General features: G+C 42.5%; 1 long non-coding RNA gene across 1 annotated transcript in view; it reads right to left on the bottom strand.

Moving 5' to 3' along the window:
• Positions 1-533: 533 nt before the first annotated feature.
• The window catches only part of LOC309647893, an 89,705-nt gene continuing 69,995 nt past the window's right edge, over positions 534-20,243 (bottom strand). The window contains exon 3 of the long non-coding RNA XR_014256372.1: positions 534-5,630. This is a non-coding gene — a long non-coding RNA (uncharacterized lncRNA). The remainder of the gene's footprint in view (positions 5,631-20,243) is intronic.

Here is a 20,243-nt window from a genome sequence, read left to right as displayed (position 1 = left end):
CTCCCCTGACCGCCCCACTCTGGGCCCACTCCTACCCTGGCATCCTCACCCAGGCCTGCAGCTGCCCATGTGTGTAGCCGTCTAGTCTGCAAATCCCTCAAGGGCAGGGTGAGCTTTAGTCACCATTTTTCTTGGCATCTAGCCTAGTGCTTGGCCTATAGGAGCCACTCAATCCATGAGTAAATGCTTAAATGTGATGGAGTGGGGAAAGTAATGAAGAGATGTGAGTCTAATTATGACTTTGCTACCAACTCCTGTATAACCTGCCACTAAAATTCACGTTAAAACAAAATGCTAATGGTACAAACTACTCTGTATAAAATAAATAAGCCACCAGGATATATTGTAGAGCACGCGGAATATAGCCAATATTTTATAATAACTATAAATGGAGTATAATCTATAAAAATTTTGAGTCACACATACACACACAAAATGCTAAGTTTTCCCGTCCTTCAGGTAGGATCTGCGTCTCATTCCTCACTCACCGTCCCCCACCAACCGCTACCCTCTCCCAGGGAGCAGGATGAGTATGAGAGTTTGTTTTTTTTCAACATTTGGGAAAATAACATGGGGACTTTCCTGGTGGTGCAGTGGGTAGGACTCTGTGCTCCCAATGCAGGGGGCCTGGGTTCGATCCCTGGTCAGGGAACTAGATCCCACAGGCATGCCACAGCTAAGGAGCTGGCGAGCTGCAACTAAGACCTGGTGCAACCAACTAAATAGATATAAAAAAAATTCTTAAATAACATGGAAGTGGAAATATATGGTACAACTTTCAATTCTGTAGATGATTCCTCTTCCAGGTGATAAAGATCCAAGGGGATGAACAACCAAAAGATCTCACAAAGCTCTGTGAATGTGCAAGGAGTGGGAGATATGTACTCATGCGGCAAAGAGTAAAATATTGGGGGGAAAGTTTCAAATGTTTATAAGATGATGGACTCTGAATTCCTATTTATAACACAGGAAAGGCATCTTGGGAGGGATTGTGGGCAGCCCCCCAAAGACACAAACTCAGTGTGCTGCTGCTGTCACAAGGCCACCAGACTGTGGGGTAAACAGTAAACACCATTATCCTGCCTTGAGTTCGGATTACTTCCTTCAGGGCTGAGGTCTCTCTTAGAGATAGGTAACAAAAATAATCTCTCTTAGAGATAGGTAACAAAAATAAGAGCATCTTGAGACCTTGTTGGAAAGTTTATAAAAGTAGATTTATAAAGAGAAAAAAAAGGGACTTCCCTGGTGGTCCAGTGGTTAAGAATCCGCCTTCCAACGCAGGGGACTCAGGTTTGATCCCTGGTCGGGGAATTAAGATCCCACATGCCTCGGGGCAACTAAGCATGCCACAACTAGAGAGCCGAAACAAAGACCTGATGCAGCCAAAGAAAGAAAGAAAGATTAAAGAAAAAAAAGACAATAGATCTGTAATCAGTAGGGTAAACCTACAAGACTAGAAATAGAGGTATTTCCTTAAAGTTGAACCAAAGTAATGCAGGGGCAATTGTGGGGGAAACAGTATCATATGATATTATTTTATTTTACTATTTATTTATTTATTATTTACTTGGTTGTGCTGGGTCTTAGTTGTGGCAGGTAGGCTCCTTAGTTGCGGCTCGTGGGCTCCTTAGTTGTGTCATATGATATTATTTTAAATACTATTTTCTATTTACTATACTATTCAGTAGTAGTTTAAAGAAGACTCATGGAGTTTTAGAACACGGTTGTAATGAAATCCAGACCCCAATGTTTTAAATGAAGGCCCAGAGAAAGTAAATGCCCAAAGTCATACCTTACCATATGACAGAGCTACAGAAAGAACCCACGACTCCTGACTCTGAGCCTAACTAATGCTCTTTCCTTTAGATTATTTAATACAAAAACACTGTGACGGATGATTGAGGCCCAAAATAGAGAAATTGGAGACAGTGCCAGATAAACATACTGTTAAGGAAAACCAGAATGGCGTGTGCAGTAACCCTCAACGTTTGAGGTTGACGTGGTAGAGAGCAACAATGTTTTCTCACAAAATAGCCCTTTGTGCCACTGTCAGAGGCAGGAGACTGGCCTGGCTGATCTGCTGAGCTAAACCCATCTGACTTGCTTACTCAGACCACCTATTCTCTGAACTCGGGGATGATACACACTGCCCACAGGGGCAGTGCCCAAGATGGTTCGCTCTGTTGCATTCCCTTCAAGGTTGGATGTCCATGCCAATCCCAGCCCCTCTAGGAATGTTGAGGTCAGTGGAATTCTACCAACACTTGCAGGGTGGGGAGGGGAGACAGCTGCCAGTGGAAGTGGTATGGAGGATGGGAGGGCCGAACATCCCAGAAAATCCAACTGCTGCCTCTGCCGGGAGCCTGGTGGTCAGAATGCTTAGTACCCAGGAAGACTGGGAGCGGGAAATATCTGAAGTATTCCAGTCCTCCCCTCTTGGCACTGCAGAAGCAAGAGAAAATAAAGCAGGGGAACCTGTTGGACTAGACCGTCAAGGCCGCTGGCTTGCTGTTGGCGGCTGCCACCTGCTAGAGGGGGCCTGATGGTTCTTCCTTCTGAGCGGAGAATAGAGTGAGGACCAGAGAGACCCGAGCAAGCAGGCGGGATGCCGATTTGCCAAGATGTGTAGGGAAGAGCCTGGGCAGTGCTCGCTGTGAGAGACCAAGCTTGCGCCTGGTCCTTCCGGGCTGGGGTGACCCGTACAAGTGCTCAAACAGCATCGTCGTGGGGAGAAAAGGAAAATGCTCGAACAGAGAGAGAAATACTTCGGCAGAGGTGTGCAGCCGAGGGATCAAATTTCCAAAAGTTTGTCTCAGGAGGGAAAAAAGGGACACAAACATTTCACCTTTTGAAATGCTGGTCTTCTTTCCTCTGGGTCATTTATGTTAATGAAAAGATGGTTCTAAGGGGAAAAAAGGGATACGAGGAATAGGACAGAGAAAGGTATGAGTGCGGGGCTGAAGGACAGAAATGCAGATGAGTGAGAGACGTGTGGGTGCCTGTTTTGGGGAGAGATCTCGGTATCCTTCCCTCTGACACCCTGCAGGATTAGGAAGTGGCTGTTTTCAACTATGTAGAACATCTGTCCACTACTAACCTCTACCCCGAAGAGGCCCGTGTCCCCGGCTCACCAGGCCTGAGTTCTGCACTCAGTTGAGTTTTGAGTTTAGCATTTTACCTCTGTGTCTTTGCCTGCAAGGGGTGGGATTAAACATTCAGCAAAGAGCAGACCACAAGAGATGGCTTTGTTGGACACACTTCTGGAGATGACGACCAAAAGGGATGCTCTTTCCCCCACATTTTTCTCAGGGAGGGGCCGGGATTCATGTGCATTTATGCAGAAATTTGCAGAAAAAATAAGTATTCAAATTGAATTCTGACTTGGTGATTTCTAACAACCTATATATAAACTTTGTGTAACTCAATATCTAAGACATAAGGTACTGATCTTTTCATTGTAAGAAAGAAGCTAAATGACTTTTTTTCCTTCTTACCATTCCCTCCCACCCCCATTTTCTTTGCAAAAGCTGCCATATCTATTTTATTTTATGGTCTAAAAAAGGTTGTATCACATTTGGTATTCCACAAAGAGGAAATGGAAAAAATTATTAAAAAATGAAGAAAAACAGGACTGCTTGCTTAGAAAATAAGATGTATGAACCCTTAAGAATGGGAAAACACCAGCTACTATGGCAGAGAGAAGGCATTTTTGCCAAATTTAGAACCCACTTGAAAATCACGGGTTCTAAGTTTAGAACTGAACTAAAAAACTTGAGCTCACATTGCATTTGGCATTCGTTAAAAAAAATTCTAAAATACTAATTAAAGGAAAAAAAATTTATTCTCTTAGTAGTCCTAGAAGCTGGGAATTATTTTCAAACAAATTCTTTATTGGCTCAATAGACTGGCCTGCACTTAGAAAAGAAATATCTTTTTTCTAATTAAATTTTCCTTACAAAATAATGATTTAAAATCAAGAGGGAAGGCACTTTGCCAAAGTCTTTAAAGAGTTACAGAATTGCAGTGTAACCTTTGGACACAAGCGAATATACCAGGTGGTCGTACAAACTTCATGTTTATATATTAGATGGAAGTAATTATATCTACTGCTGATAAACTTTAAATAATAAAAATGCAATAAAATTGGAAACTGTCACTCTAAACAAAACAACCTCTTAACAGCATTATTTTAATTTCCTAATTTAGATGCTACGCCAGTAACTGCAACATCATCAAGAAATGGATCAGAATTGCTGCTTGGAGGTCAACTATAAAAGGTTTCAGACTCAAAAGGTCCAAAGAGGTAAATCAAGAACTAGTAGTGGATAGACAGTGTTCAAAATGCATCCATTGGCTTACCATGATTTCAGACAGCTAACAACTTTTCTAATTATAGAAATTATAGAAAACGTCTTATGCTGTCTTACACACACACACACACTCACTCACACACATCTATAGATATAGATATATAGATAATACCTTGAGAACCTGAATTCAAATAATTAGAGAAAAGGTTAAACATGAATATTCAGTGCAAATATATGCCACGGCAAACACTCAAAACCACAAATGTTGGGAAAATTTTTTTTTTCCTTTCTGTTTATTGCCGTGGAATCTAAATACATTTTTTTTTTCTAAATACATTTTTAAGTGACTTTAGGGGCAGGCTTAGCAACTGGTGAACTTGACACTTTTTTTTCAGGAAGCTCATTAACTCAGCAGTTCAAAACCCTATAACTTTAATTTCCAGGCACTTTCAGAAACTCTTGTTGAAGGACGAAAGATTGATTCTTGAGTTGACTGACTTTATTTTTCTTACCAAGAAGAGGCAGTTTGTACTGGCGTAAAGAGGGTCAAAATTTTAAGTTGTAAAAGCAAAAAAAAAAAAAAAAAAAAACCCAAAACACTGCATATGTAAGTGGGAAAGGATTTGTCTAGAATATAATTTTAAATTTACTTGTTATTACATAAGCATAGGTAAGCAGACATCATGCAGTTCTCCTAATAGCACGTGTAGCTCTCATTAAGATACGGGACAGAGGTGACCATTTCTAAGATGTGTGTCAAAATCAGAATACGAACTTAGATCCCCTGGGTCCACTGGGTCACACACTTCTGAATCCATGTTCTTCAGCAATCATTCTCTCCTTTTAAAAGAGCCACTAAAACTGAATTTCATAGTCTCTTCTATTATGTCTTCAAAATTGCCCTCATATTTATTTAAAATTCTTGTTTATAATAAATTTAATATCTTGGACCAGTTTCCTTCTTTCCTCAGGTCTTGATACCTAGATAAATGGAGGGAAATGAGAGAACCTTTGTGGTAACAGAAAGTATTTCTTGAACCTCTGTGAGGTGGGAGGGGCACTATTCTCAGATGGTGGTTGAATCCATTTCTGTGAAGGATTTGCTTTTCTTGGAGTCTAGAGACAGAAAGGCCCGCACACCTACACCAGTGCCAGGGAAACCCAGCCAGTGATCCTGGTGCCCTGGAAGATGACTTTATGCGGCATGAATAGGACCAAGAAAAAGCTGAGTAGTCTGCTGATGTCCAGATTCCTGATTGTCTTTGCAGAGACAACTCCCAGATCCTTAAGGTGTCTTCCAGGCATTTTCATTTCTTTCTCCTGTAAGTTTTTCCACAGAAATAACACATGAATAAGTTTATTAAACAATTAGGGAGCCCAAATACTTGGTGCCATTGTGCATTTGACCAAGTCTAAACCCAAGTTTTCATATTTTCCTTTGCCTTATAATTGTAGGTCTTGGCTCTAATTCTAGCCCATAAGAAATATGTATTTCAATCCAGAATTTAAGAATTGAAGAGCAAACTTGATGGCAGTAGGTAGGCTTTCCTGAAGAGAGATGCTTTTCTCCGTGGGCTGGGCAAAGATATATTGCTGACATTCAGCAAAAAAAAAAAAAAAAAAAAAAAGCTCCAATTTCCTATTTCAAACATCTTTTCTTTTTTAAAAAATTATTTATTTATTTATTTATTTATTTATGGCTGTGTTGGGTCTTCGTTTCTGTGCGAGGGCTTTCTCTAGTTGTGGCAAGTGGGGGCCACTCTTCATTGCGGCATGCGGGCCTCTCACTATCGCGGCCTCTCTTGTTGCGGAGCACAGGCTCCAGATGCGCAGGCTCAGTAGTTGTGACTCACGGGCCTAGCTGCTCCGTGGCATGTAGGATCTTCCCAGACCAGGGCTTGAACCCGTGTGCCCTGCATTGGCAGGCAGATTCTCAACCACTGCGCCACCAGGGAAGCTCCAAACATCTTATTAGATACCTCCACCTGGAACAGAACAGAGACTCCAGAAAGAGACCCACATGTATATGGTCAACTGATTTTCAACAAGGGTAGTAAGACAGTTCAGTGGGGGAAAGGAAAATCTTTTCAACAAATTCTGCTGAAAACAACAACAGACCCACTGGGGAAAAAATGAACAGTGACCCTTACTTCACATAATACACAAGAATTAACTCAAAATGAGTGATAAACCTAAATGCGAAACGTAAAACTAGAAAAGGCCTAGAGTTAATCAGAGGGAAAAAAATCTACTCAATATTGAAGGAGGCAAAAGTGTCTTACAAGGGACACAAAAACAAAATTTCATGCAAAAGAAAATTGATAAACTGAACTTTATCAAAACTTAAAATTTGCTCTTAGAAAGATATTAAGAAAATGAAAAGATAATGCATAGAATGGAAAATATTTACAAAACATAAATCTGATAAAGGGCTGGTATCCAGAATATATAAAGAACTACTATGTCTCAGCCAAGAAGACAACCAAGGCAATTTTTTAAATGGGCAAAGATTTGAACAGACACGTCACAAAAGAAATTACATGAATGTCTGATAAGCACATGAAAAAGTGGTCAACATCATTAGGCATCAGGAAAGTGCAAATCAAAACCACAATGAGATACCACTACACACCAATTAGAAAGGCTAAGTTTAAAAAGTTGATAATACCAAGTGTTGAGGAAGATGTTGAACTGCTGATAAGAATGTAAAATGGTACAATCACTTTGGAAAACTAAGAGTCTCTTTTTTTTTTTAAACCAGAAATTAAAAAAAAAAATGTATGTATGTATGTATTTATTTATGGCTGCATTGGGTCTTCGTTGCTGCGCTAGGGCTTTCTCTACTTGCGGCGAGTGGGGGCTACTCTTCATTGTGGTGTGCGGGCTTCTCATTGTGGTGGCTTCTCTTGTTGCAGAGCACAGGCTCTAGGCACGCAGACTTCAGTAGTTGTGGCACGCAGGCTTCAGTAGTTGTGGCTCATGGGCTCTAGAGCACAGGCTCAGTAGCTGTGGCGCACGGGCTTAGTTGCTCCGCAGCCTGTGGGATCTTCCTGGACCAGGGCTCGAACCTGTGTCCCCTGCAGGGGGAGTCTTAACCACTGCGTCACCAGGGAAGTCCAAAACCAGAATTTTTTTTCAAATTTATTTTTATTTATTATTTGGCTGCGTTGGGTCTTCGCTGCTGCACACGGGCTTTCTCTAGTTGCTGCGAGCGGGGGCTACTCTTCGTTGCGGTGCGCGGGCTTCTCATCGTGGTGGCTTCTCTTCTTGCGGCGCATGGGCTCTAGGTGCGAGGGCTTCAGTAGCTGTGGCGCGTGGGCTCACTACTTGTGGCTTGCGGGCTCTAGAGCACAGGCTCACTAGTTGTGGCGCACAGACTTAGTTGCTCCGCGGCATGTGGGATCTTCCGGGACCAGGGATCGAACCCGTGATCCCTGCATTGGCAGGCAGATTCTTAACCACTGCACCACCAGCGAAGTCCTACTAAGAGTTTCTTAAAACGGTAAACATGCAACCCTGTCATTCAACTCCAAGGTATTCACCCAAGAGAAATGAAAACAGGTGTCTACACAAAGACTTCACTGGAATGTTCATAGTAGCTTTACTTGTAATAGCCAAAAACTAGAAACAAACAAATGCCCAAACAAACAAATGCCCAATAACTAATAAATGGATAAACAAGCTGTGAAATATCCATAGAGTGGAGCATCAGTTAGTAATAAAAAGGAGTAACTACTGATGCAACCAACAACATGGGTGGTTCTCAGAATCATTATGCTGTGTGAAATAAGTCAGATACAGAAAAACCACATACCATATAATTCCATTTATATGAAACTCTAGAAAATGCAAACTAATCTATAAGTGGCAGAAAGCGTATCAGTCCTTGTCTGGGGGAGGGATGGGATGATGGAATGTTCAGTATCTTGGTTGTGATGGATTCATGGGAACATGTGGCTCTCAAAACTTTTTCAATTGTAGACTTTAAGCAGGTGCAATTTATTGTGTAAAATTCAATAAAGTTGTTATTTAAAAAATCTCCATCTGAATGTTCTTCAGGCCACTCAAACTTCATATTTCTAAAACTGAGCTCATAATCTTCCCCTCCCAAGCCTATTTCTCTCTTTGGTTAATGATCTCTTTCTTGGTTGATGGCCTCATCATCTACCTGGTCAGCTCAGCTAAATAGCTTGGTAACTACCTTCACTCCTTCTTCACACCTTTAAACCTTCTCTAGTTTCTCTCTCTTTTTAAAAAATTCAGAAGTGTATTTTAAAAATTATGGTAAAACATACACAGCATGAAATTTACCATTTTAACCATTTTTATGTGTACAGTTCAATAGCATTAAGTACATTCACATTGCTGTGCAAGCATCACCACCATCCATCTCCAAAACTTTTTCATCTTCCACAACTGAACCTCTGTCCCCGTTAAACACTAATTCCTCATTCCCCTCCTCCCCCAACCCCTGGTAACCAGCATTCTACTTTCTGTCTCTATGAATTTGACTACTCTAGGTACTTCATATAAGTGGAGTCAGGCAGTATTTGTCCTTTGGTGACTGCTTTATTTCACTAAGCATAAAGTCTTTAACGTTCTCCATGTTGTAGCATGTGTCAAAACTGCCTTCCTTCTTAAGGCTGCATAATATCTCACTGTATGCATAAACCACATTTTGTTGATCCATTCATCCGTCAATGGATGGCTGGGTCATCTTTGACTCGGAATGCCCACTGCTACTGAAATAATGCTCTGGAGTATTCCAGTGGTCTATTAACTGGCCATCCTTGCCTACTTCTTTCACGCACCTTCTAACCTGCTGCCAGCGTGGTTTTTCTGTCCCTCCACTGCTCAAAGACTTTGTGTACAATTTCACACTAAAATGGGATCATATGTCTAATGCTGTTCTGCAGATTTTTTCACATTCCACTTTTGACCACCTCTCATTAGCTGAAATTTCTTTATTTTAATCCAGTATATATTTCCTGGTCACGTCCTCCCATTGCTCCTAGTTCTGCCCTTCAGAACAACACTGAATAATAACTACTTTGTTCTTCTATATGGCAGACAACCCTTCAAGTATCTGAAGATAGTCACTGGGTCTCCGTTTTCCAGGCCTTTAGTCATTTCTCGGAGAACAGGGTGGCCCCGGCTATTCTTCTCTGCCTGTGATCCAAGTTGGTCAGTGTCCCCCTAAAAATGGGACGCCTAGGACAGTATCTAGTCCTCTAGATGGAAGGTAGGATTGCCACCTCCTTTCTTTTGCTGCTCTATTACTGTAATGCAGCCTGACATGCCACTAACCTTTTTAGCTCCAAAGCTGATGTATATTAACTTGCAGTAAATTCAAATATTCAGAGGGTTTTTTTTTCCAAGTAAATTTTAATGACACCATCGGGCATCTGAAGAAGGGGTGGCCAAAAGAAGGAAGAGGGTGAGAGTCGAAGATAGGAGAGAATTTCTTCCTTGTCAATTCTGCCTATTTATTAAATGTTTACCACTCCTGATAGCAAATGCAGGCCATGTCCACACCCACTCCTCCCTTCAGGCCTCCTATCAGTTAGTTACCTACCGAACTCCAGTCCCTAGTAAGTAATCGCCTCTTCGACAATCTGCCTACACGCACAATCTCACACACGGGTCTCCTCCTCGTACCATCAGTTCTATCCCTGATAGCTACTGGGCACTTGTGGCCAGTGATTAGAAGCAGGAAATGTTGGCAATTGCCGTAGAACACACATATCCAGGAAATGCATTTATCTTAAAGTTCCTGGCAGTTCAGATGCTGAGCATCAAATAAAAGCCTTATCAAAAAATATGCAGGGAGGGCTTCCCTGGAGGCGCAGTGGTTAAGAATCCGCCTGCCAATGCAGGGGACACGGGTTCGATCCCTGGTCCAGGAAGATCCCACATGCCGCGGAGCAACTAAGCCCGTGAGCCACCACTACTGAAGCCTGCGCACCTAGAGCCTGTGCTCCGCAACAAGAGAAGCCACCGCAATGAGAAGCCCGCGCACCGCAATGAAGAGTAGCCCCCGCTCACCGCAACTAGAGAAAGCCCACGCGCAGCAACGAAGACCCAACGCAGCCAAAAATAAATAAATAAATAAATAAATAAATAAATAAATAAATAAATAAATAAATAAGCAGGGAAATGGACCAAGAAACCAGTCTCTTATCTTGCCTTTTTCCAGGGAGATTCTTCATGAAAGAAATGTTGCATCTTTTTTGTTGGATTTTTAAAGTAAAGTACAATCTATTCAATGGGAGAGGAGAAGGACTGCTTTTCCAGGCAATTTCCTTGAAACTTCAAGTCATTTAGGAGGAAAGACAGTTGAACAAATTTTGGTACTTTTTTCTTTTATAGTCAACTTCAGGCTGATGGTTACTTAATAATCCTCCATACCGACATTCCTTCCATCAGATCAAAGGCGTCCACCCTCCTAACACACACACTACCAACACTGTCATCATTCTCAGAGCCTCTTAGAAATTCAGAGCTAATATTCCTCCGCATGGGAAAACTATCCCCTCCGTGGCGTTCAGCCTTCTCTCCCTTCCATCCTAGACAGGGACGTTAAGGACCTCGGTCATCCCTTCTTTTTCCAAAATTATCCCCTAGCTCTTTCCATTGGCTCTTTCCTCTCCTCCTTTCAATACAACCAGGACCCTCCAATGTGGAAAACATATTTGTTCAATACCACCTCACCAACCCATCTCTCTTTTTTTCACTCATAGCTGAACATCTCAAATGATTATTCAACATTTATTCCTTTCTTGGATTCACCATTCACTCCGTTTTCATTAACCTGCAAAATTATATCCTCCGAAGGTCAATAGGGACGTTGGGTTGGACAAATTCAATGGTCTTCATTTGGAACTGATCTTCGCATATGCTTTTCCGTATCTCTTTGGGATCCAGCAGGAGTGGGGGAGACTTGAGAGCGGTAATAGATGCTGGGGGTTTGTGGAGGTTGCTGGGATTGGTTTCCCCTGCCAGACTGTCATCACCCACGCTACGCCCTTAGGCACAGCCCTATGGAGAAAAGTTTCTTCATGTAGGAAAGCGGCAAATTCTTTGCCCTGAAGATGGCGTCAGAAATGACCCCAACCCCTTCCTTTCCCTACTAATTGTAACTGGATGGTAGGTGTGCTTAGGTCTGAGATGGGCCCTGTTGCATCTCTGATCTCCACATTGGGTGGCTCGTCACCTGAAAATCTCTCAGCCGTCCTTTTTCAAGAATTGCAGCTCTCAGCCATCCTTAATTCTTAATTCAGTATCTTCCCCATTTCTTTGTCCTTGTTTCAAACTGTGTTTCTCTCGGTATCGTTGTCTTTCACTCAGCCTCGTGGTCTGTCCCAACAACGATCTTTCCATTATCACGAGCATGCCCCAAACCACACTCAAAAATCACAATTCGCTCCTCTTGTTCTCACAGAAGCACTAAGTTGAGAAATGAGTCTTAATTAATTGTAGACTCCCTTATCTTTAAAAACCATAGCTGCTAGTCTTGAACTTCTTACTATCATAAGACCAAAACGGAATCTTGAGAAGTCAATCCTCTAGTTACATCACCTTTAAACAATTATGTAATGACTTTGTCTGAAGAACTCAGAACTCTGCCCCAAGCCACTGGGGTTTTGGTTAATGTGAACCTGCAGTTCATCTGCCAGTCATCCTAGAGTCACCTGAGTACCTTATACCTGGAGAAGCAAGAATGATATTCTAATAAGGGAATCTGATAGCTTAAAGAGCCACAGTTTAAATGTGAAAGTCTCCATCAATACAAAGCTAGGAGCCTTGGTCAAATTCCATGTGTTCAAGTTAAATATACAGATGTGAAGATATCTATGAATATCTCCATTCATTTTAATGATTGAGAAAGAGTTATTAACTTGAGGTTTGAAACCAATTTCAAATGTGTACAGTTTTCTAGTGCAAAGGTTCATCACTTTCATCAGATCCTTAAGGGGTTTGTGGCCTCCAAAAGGTTTAAGAACCTCTGTGTTAGGGGAAAGATAAGATTAAAATCAAGATATTATTATTTTATGCATTACTAAATGCAGTAAATAGAAACAGCAAATAACTTCCATTTCAGCAAACAGCAAGAAAAAATGTTGAATACTGTAACTAGTCATAACATGATTAGTAACTGTTTGAATGCCAATATAGACAATATTATTCTAGCATTTTAGACACATATGGACAAGTATTTACCTTAATATACATAAAACAAGTTTATCAGGGAGGGGCAAGTTCAAATACAGATTTTAACCTAGATTGAAAACTACCAATAGACTTATTTCCACTATTGTTTAAGAAAAACTTCAATCAGGCAATTTAAAGGCAATGCGAATACAAATAAAATCACAATTTAACATAGTTCCTCAGTTACAGCACCTATTTTCTTATACTGGATAAGAAAAATAAATTATTGTACATGCTTTATAACAGACTGATTAATAAAAGATATACTGTGGAAACTCCTTTCATAGGCAATTTCTGCAGCCAAAAATCAAATTCAGAGCCCACATTTTTAAAGCCAGGTCCCATTCAGAGTATTCTAAGAATAGTTCTCAAACTGCTGAAAAGCATCACTTCCATAAATCTATCTTAGAAATGGGTTTTTAAAATTAGCAAGTTTGTGAGAGCCATACACAAACCCATCAAGTTTTCGTGCACACTGTTTTTTTACATTTAAAATGTAATTTATTTATTTATCCATTCACTCGACAAATATGTATTGAACCTCTGCTATATGCAGGTACTGATCTAGGTGACACTTACAGCAGTGAACAACACAGACCAAAAATATATAGTAACACATAAATATAGCTTCATTATAAAACATTCAGATACAGAAGCATATAGAATAAAAAAATCAAAGTTGTCCTCCTGGAGGCCTGCTCCATCTCAGTTCTTCTTTTGTAATAATTACTATTAGCAGTATTTTCCTCCAGACTTTTTGTTTATTTACCTTAGGAAGGATTTTTAATTAACTAATTAATTAATTTAACATCTTTATTGGAGTATAACTGCTTCACAATGGTGTGTTAGTTTCTGCTGTATAACAAAGTGAATCAGCTATACATATACATATGTCCCCATATCTCTTCCCTCTTGCATCTCCCTCCCTCCCACCCTCCCTTTCACACCCCTCTAGGTGGTCACAAAGCACCGAGCTGATCTCCCTGTGCTATGCGGCTGCTTCCCACTAGCTATCTATTTTACGTTTGGTAGTGTATATATGTCCATGCCACTGTCTCACTTTGTCCCAGCTTACCTAGGAAGGATTTTTAAAACAGCCGTGGGCCAGGGGTCAATCCCTGGTCAGGGAACTAAGGTCCCACATGCCTAGCGGCACGGCCAAAAAAGTAAAAATAAAAATTCACTTGCGTAAAGTGTACAATTCAATGAATTTTAGTATATTTGCAGGTTTGTGCAACCATCATCATAATCTAGGTAAGTGGATTTTAAAATTATAAATATACGTATTATATCTATAATCTATTTTAAAATTCACTTATCTAGATTATGGTGATATACAGATATATGTATATATAACTTTCATTTTTCAGTTAGGACTAAACCTTGAAGACGGTCTCTCAATGTCAGCATAGACAGATTTGCAATTACTTTCTACAAAGAGAGGAATGTGTCCTAGCTCCGTCTCCCTTGTCAGATTCCTTAGAAAAAGGATGCTGAAAGACAGCAATTAGACAGGACTGAATATAGTAACCCTGTTATTTCAACAGACGAAGAGAAGTTAGTTGATTTACAAAATGTCTTGAGTCCAAAAGTGAACTGGGAAAAAAAAAAAGGTATAGAAAATATTTTAAAACACACAAAAAGCTGGCAATTTTGAGTATCTTGAAATAATAACATTAAGAGCTAACAGTAATTTAACCTTTACTACGCGCAAGACACTGTTCTAAAAGCTGAACACACAGTAACTCCTAAGTCCTCACCATTCCATGAAGTATTTACTGTTATCATACCCATTTTACAGACGTGGAGACTAAGGCACAAGAGATCAGGTAATCTGTCTACGAAACCAATAAGCTGAAAAGAGGCAGAGTTGGGCTTCACATCCAGGCAGACTGGCTTCGGAGTCCACACTCTTAACTGATTTGATGGAATGCTGAGGAAGGGGGTGAAGGACAGGGAGTGGTTTAGGATAAAAGTCAGACAAAGCAGGTAAAGGGTTTAGCATAGTGGCTGGCTCCTAGTGAGCACACAATAAAAACAAACAAACACATACAATAAAATAATTATTATATTCTGTGCTTATCTTTTAGGGAGAATGCTCCTCCACTATTAGAACAGTAACATTTCTGTCGCCAGTCTACGGGTTTGTTTAATTAGCTGTCCTCATCTTGAGCTGCTCCCATTCTGCAGGGTGACTGATGCCACTAGGCTTTCTGGGGGAGCCTCCGGGGTGTGAAGCATAGTACTGCAAAGGTAAAGGAGACTACAGCTGAGCCCAAGGAGCTTGTAGGAGGGAAAACAAGAGTCAAGGTGCTGAGGAGCTGGATCCTGCGGCAGCCACCAGTGGAGAAATCAGAATGATTTAGGCACTAAGGAAGGTTCCCAGGAAGGAAACCTTGAGACAAGAGTTGAGAGGTGGGTTGAGTCAGATGTCAAGTAACCTTAAATGCCCCTGAAGAAAATGCAGAGTCGCTAAGAAGGTGGAAAGGAGTGGGGAGGCCTGGAGGGAATACTTAGGAGGCTGAATGTGAATGACTCCGCCCCAGCCTGGGACACACGCTCCACCCAAAACATCTGCTGTTGTTGCCAGTTGGTTCCTTATCTTTTGAGTCATAAACTTACTTGTCTTTGAGTTTCTCAATCACAATGTAGTCTCAACTGAAAATAATCTCAGACTGGTTTTGCATGCTTATTACTGAAGCATCTTTTCAGCGCTGGAGAAGTTTTAGTCCCTTTTTAAAACATCAGAGACCTATGAAAAAGCTGGACAAGAAAGGATTTTAGAGACGCCCAAGGGGGTAATTTAAAAACAAGCATGACAACCAGCAAATCCCTGTCACTTCAAAGTCACAGCCGGAGTGGAAGGAAGAGCTTAGTCTAGGGCAAGGTTTGGGTTAGGTCTACATGCAACTTCCTTACAATCAGGGTTAGCCTTTCAAATTCACAACAGAGATAGCGGAAGGTGCCCTTTCGCAAGTATGCTCAGACAGAAGGAATGGATTCTGATTAAAACCAAGGAGGGAAAATGCCAGTTTAGCACTGTCAACAGGCAGAGCTGGAGGTGAGAGAGGAAGGAGAAATCCAAACCAGCAGTGTTCTCTTAAGACAGTTCCTGCATTTTTTTTTTTACACTGGTAAATAATATATGTTTATTCACATGAACTGGCAAAAATGAAGTATTATTGTAAATTCACAGTATTTTCAAATACCAACTATTTTATTATATTTATTATATTTCAACTTTTTATTATGGAAAATTGCAAACATGCAAAAGTAGACAGAAGAGTGTGATAAAACCTCGTGTACCTACTGTCCAGCTTTAACCATTACCGAGACACACTGGCTGATCCTGTTTTCATCCGTACTTCATCTTACTGGATTATTTTGAAGCCTTCATTTCATCTGTAATTCCCTCAGCGAGCACAGTCATTTTATAGTCTGTGTGTGTGTGTGTGTGTGTGTGTGTGTGTGTGTGTGTGTGTGTGTGTGTTTTGGCTGCGCCGCGTGCCCTTCGGGATCTTATTTCCCCGGGATCCAACCCGCGCCCCCTGCAGTGGTCCTAACCACTGGACTTCCGGGGAAGACCCAATCATTCTCCGGTCCAGCCTGCTTTTCCGATCCTGCCTTTCTCTTCACTCTCTTCCATCCACTCTGGGCAGTAACCTGAAGACAACAAGGAGGCCGATTTCAGGAGAGAAGAAAAGTCTCCATAGAAATACCAAACTGGCCCACAGGGAGAGAGTGAAAGCCCCGAATCAGGAAGAGATCAGGAGGCGGACCCAGGCCCTTTCCCACCCCCTTCCCACGTGGGGACGTCCGGGGCCTCTGGGAGCTGGAGTGGGGCCTTTGAATGGCAGAAGCCTTTAAGATCTGCTGACTTTCATTCTGGCTGCTTGACATAGCTTTAGAGGCAGAGAAGCAGGCACTGCCCGAGGACAGGTAAGATGCATTCCCAGAACCACCCGAGTGTGCTGCTGAGGACACGGTACTGTGACCCGACTGACTGAACCAACCTCTGGTGAAACACTGTCTGTCCCCAAGCGCCTGTTTACACCAACCTGTGGCCTCATCTACCCTGACACCTTTCCCTCCAACCTTAGGAGGATGTGTCCTTTTTTTTCCTAATAAATTTATTTATTTATTTTGGGCTGCATTGGGTCTTTGTTGCTACGTGCGGGCTTTTCTCTAGTTGTGGCGAGCAGGGCTACTTTTTGATGCAGTGCGCGGGCTTCTCCTTGCAGTGGTTTCTCTTGTTGTGGAGCACAGGCTCTAGGCGCGTGGGCTTCAGCAGTTGTGGCACACGGGCTCAGTAGTTGTGGTTCGCGGGCTCTAGAGCACAGGCTCAGTAGTTGTGGCTCATGGGCTTAGTTGCTCCACGGCATGTGGGATCTTCTTGGACCAGGGCTCGAACCCGTGTCTCCTTCATTGGCAGGCAGATTCTTAACCATTGCGCCACCAGGAAGCCCAGGATGTGTCCTTTTTGCTCCTGGTCAACGTGTCTCCTTCCACCCTGCGCCCTCCTGCCCCCTCCTCCGCTTTGCCCAGCGGCCATTCTGCCTCTCAACGGGCAAGTCCTCTGCAACACACCCAGATGCCATCTATCCGTCCACACGCACTCCGACCGCCCACCTCCGGCCCTCCTCTTGCGGCTGCTCCCCCAGCTCTCCCTTCTTTGAAGCCTCACCATCTTCAGGAAACATTTCTGAACTTGCCACTTTCCCTGCCAAGTCACAGCTCCTGCCGTGCCTGTGCTGACTCACCGGCAGTGTGCGTTTGCACCCTCTCCGTGTGCTCAGTGTACCGCCCGCTGGTGCGGTGTGGGGTGCATCCCTCTCTTCCAGCGGGGCTGAAGCCCCGAGGCCAGAGGCCGGGTCTTTCTACTGCATCCCTGGCTCTCAGGCTGCTCACTCAGAAGGTGCTCAGAAGTGTTTGTGGGAGAACAACGGGGACCCAAAGATGAACAAAACCATCCGTGCTGTCAGAGCAGCTCAGTCTATACAGTGGCCGCCCTCCAAAAGCGCGGGGTCGGAGTGCTTGCCTACTTCCTGTTCTTCAGGAGGCTTCCCCTCACTTTCACGGGAAAACTCCAGATCCTTTGGCACGACCTGCAGGGCCCTTCTGAGCCTCACGACCTCTCAGTCCAAGCTTCTGCTGCTCACTGAGAAGAAAGCCACCTCCCACTACAACAGGAACTTCTCCCAGCGCCCTTCTGAGTTCTCTCTTGTGGTTCTCTCCCTTGCCGGGGATCTCAACCCTCAATCCAACTGGCCACTTCCTGCTGAGCCTTTCAGACTCAGTTTCAGTGTCAGCACCTGTGGGAAGCGAGCCCTGGCCCTAACCCTGGTGTCTTCTCCACCGGACTGGTAGATTCCTGGGGGCAAGGACTTTTTCTTCAACCATGCATGTGTCCCTAGCCATGAGCACGATGTCTGGCACATATAAACGCCTCAATAAACGTTTGATGAATGACTGAATGAGGGGAAAAAGGAGCCGATTCCTTTAATTTCTGCCACTGTAGAAACACAAACTGATTCTTCATGCCAAAGGAAGGCTAGCATCGCAGTTTGAATTTTTAGGCCTTACGAATTAAAATTTCAGGAAACAAGCCCACCGTGCTTTGCTGAGAGTAGATTAAGCAAATTTCTAGCACAAGGTGACCCGTCTTTCTCCCCAGTTTAACTTCTGAGACACAGTGACTACTTGCACAGTGGACATACCTACGCAACAATTAACACAAGCCAGAAAACTCAGTGACTCACTGAATGTGGCACTGAGCCACTGCTCCCATACCATACTGTATAAAAAATTTAAAATTGAGCGTAAATGTGTCCCTTTCTATTCCCAGTCATGTCCTAACCCATGGAGTTAGTTATACTAACATCATCCATAAAAATAAAGATTAACCTATGAAATTTGCTTTTAAACCATAGTTTCACGGAGCTGAAAATGACCAAAACAGTAAACCTTTAAAAAAAAAAAACCTCTTTGTCACCTATTAACATCTTTGTACCCAATCAAAACAGTGCTGCTACACTTAATCTCCTCCAATTTTGCTCTGAAGGTATCCTGGTACCTCTTCTAAAGGTATCCTGGCTTTCCCCCTGTCTTTCATTTTGACAATCAGGGGCTTTCCTGATCAGAACGTGAATTCTTCCTCCCAAATTTCTCTAAATTCCCCCTCCTCCTCACTTTTCAATGGTCAGAATATCTGAAAATATTTTTTGCCCGTTAATCATTCATTAGTTGGGCTTTTAGAAATCACGCTCAACAGCAGCACGGCCATTCTGCTTTCCATTATCTTCCCGCCTCTCGGTTCCTGATTAGATGGGTCTTTCATATCTAAAATACACTTCGGAATCTCATATTCTTAATTTCTATTCAAAGCCCAGATATCAAGACCTATTCCTATTTGGCTCTTGACCTCTGCCTGGGGGTGTGATGATAATGAGAGAGGAATATTAGTGCAAAATTTTGGTCTTCTCTGAGGAATCTGCTAAGCTGTTCGGTTAGAGAAGATGCTGATACTATAGGGATGAAAAATCAGTAACAATATTTTCTTTTCTTTTCGCTGCATCGTGCAGCACGTAAGATCTTTGTTCCTCGACCAGGGATGAACCTCGCCCCCTGCATTGGAAGCACAGAGTCTTAACCACTGGACGGCCAGGGAAGTCCCAATAATATTTTCAATTTACGTAATGCTCTGCTGTTTTCCAGGCCCACTCATGTTCATTTGACCTAAGATAATGCTGTGATGTAGATGCTATCTTCTTCATTTCCCACAGAAAGAAACTGAAGCTCAGCATTGTTAAGTGTCTTAACCAAGATCTCTCGGGTCATCTAATCCACTCTCGGTTTTAACTTTCACCTACAGGCTAATAATTTCCAAATCTGTTTCATATCCCAGACCGCTTCCCTGAAAAAGCCAAACTTTTCTGTAAAATTACCTACTTGGCAGTTGCACCCGGGTGTCCACAGGCAGCCTGAACTCACAGGGTGGAAATCTGGGCAATCAGCATCAGATACTCCACCGTTTCCTGGGCAGGCAATGGCACCATCGTCTATGTGGTAGCCCCAGCCAGGAATCTGGAAACCTAGCACCAGTGGCTAGACGGGGCACATCATCGACCCTCAGGAAGGATTTGTTGTATGAGTACTTTGGTGAGTGAATGAGTGAGTGGGGGCAGGGCATCCTATCTCTTCCCTCACCCTCAACCAGAAGATTAATTGGTCATCAAATCCTGCTGTTTCTACATCATAAATCTCTTTCAAATCCTTTCCCTCTTTAGAATCCCCACCTTGCCTCCCTTGCTGGATTGTGTCAGAGCTAAAATGAGATTAATACACATAAAAGTGTTTTGCACAGAATAAACCTCTGGGAGAAAAAAAAAAAAAAAAAGAAAGGATAAATCCCTCTGGAAGCTGTTACTAAACTTACTTGGCCCCAGTTTGCCTATTCCTTTCAAGCTATGATTTTTCTGCCCTCCTGACCTTGCTGTTTTCTCTGCTGTGGCTTCCAGAGGCCCATCGCCCAGTCTGTACCTAAATACCGCTGATCTCCACGCACCAGCTTAGCAGCTCAGCTATGTACCCTTTTATGTTACTTGCTTCTCGATGACCGATGGGCTATGGCAGATAGAAAAGAGGAAAACATGATCTACTAATTTTCTTCAGTTATATGATCATTGGCAGTGTTTCAGGTATTTTAATTAACGTTGTACTTTG

The sequence above is a fragment of the Balaenoptera physalus genome, assembly GCF_965194825.1.
Source record: "Balaenoptera physalus genome assembly, chromosome: 18".
Classification (NCBI taxonomy): Eukaryota; Metazoa; Chordata; class Mammalia; order Artiodactyla; family Balaenopteridae; genus Balaenoptera; species Balaenoptera physalus.
Note: the sequence above shows the minus strand (reverse complement) of the source record. Positions and strands in the feature narration are given on the sequence as shown.